General features: G+C 49.5%; 1 non-coding gene across 1 annotated transcript; it reads right to left on the bottom strand.

Annotated features, from left to right (window-relative positions):
- Window positions 1–280: 280 nt before the first annotated feature.
- On the bottom strand, window positions 281–354 carry TRNAK-CUU (transfer RNA lysine (anticodon CUU)). Its single transcript has one exon. It is a non-coding gene; the product is annotated as a tRNA-Lys (tRNA).
- Between the last annotated feature and the right edge of the window lie 724 nt (window positions 355–1,078).

The following is a 1,078-nucleotide window of genomic DNA, read 5'->3' as shown; positions in this document are numbered from 1 at the left end:
TTTAAAGGGCTGGGGCAGTAGAAGCAAGGGGAGCCCCAGACTTTTTAAATAGCCCCCAAGTCTCCAGCAGTGGGGCTCTGGTGGCAATTTAAACAGCCTGAGGCTCCAGTCCCTGCTGGGAGCCCCAGGCCCTTTAAATTGCCCCCTGGGGAAGCTGGGCCACCCTAGTACACTGCACCAGCAGGGCTTGGGTGCGGGGCCCGATTCAGGGGAATTGGTTGAATTGGCCTAAAGCCGGCCCTGCGCGCAGGAAAGCAAGGAAGTAGCACAGGCTTATCACTGTCCCTGGGTGGGCTTGAACCACCATCCTTTCAGTTAAGAGCCAAACGTGCTGACCCATTGCACCACAGAGACACAGACAGGCCAGGCTGTATGGAGCACAACAGTCAGGAATCAGCTCAGGGTCCGATCTAGCACATGCATGCAGTGGTTGGACAAGCAACAGCAAGGAACTGGACTGGTGCGGAGTGAAAGATCTGTGGGAAGGAACCGAAAATAGTACTGGGGCTGCAGTACAGGGCTTGCATACACTTTCTTTGGCCTGTTTTGCTGGAAGAATTAGCAGGGCAAGCTTGTTAGTAACAGGTAAGGGGGTGAGTTTATGCAAATTCTGGACTCTGGGACCACAGCTGGGGTGGGACAGGCACAACTTTTGTGGCACATGCACCCTCTCTGCAACCAACCTTTGTTACTTCACTCCATAACAGCACACACAGAGCAACCTTTTACCTTTCAGCACCAAAATATACTGTAGAAGAAATCTAATAGCATAACTTTAAGATGAGAAACTTCAGTACTAACAACAATTCTAAAGATATTCAAAAATACCTCTGTCTTTAGGCACCAGACATAAAATCAATCAGACCAAGAACAAACATCTATTTCTACTTCCCACACACTTGGGGGGGGATTGGAACCCATACCCCTTAATGATGAGTCCTTTCCAGGCGTGGAGCAAGCTCTCAGGCCTCAAATGACAGGTACAGTTACTCTCTCCTTGATCCAAACTAAACAGGAAAATACACTTGATTACTTCTGCCCCAATAACAAAGAGATGGGGGATCCCACAGCAGCTGAA

The sequence above is a fragment of the Gopherus flavomarginatus genome, unplaced genomic scaffold, assembly GCF_025201925.1.
Source record: "Gopherus flavomarginatus isolate rGopFla2 unplaced genomic scaffold, rGopFla2.mat.asm mat_scaffold_86_arrow_ctg1, whole genome shotgun sequence".
NCBI lineage: Eukaryota > Metazoa > Chordata > Testudines > Testudinidae > Gopherus > Gopherus flavomarginatus.
Note: the sequence above shows the minus strand (reverse complement) of the source record. Positions and strands in the feature narration are given on the sequence as shown.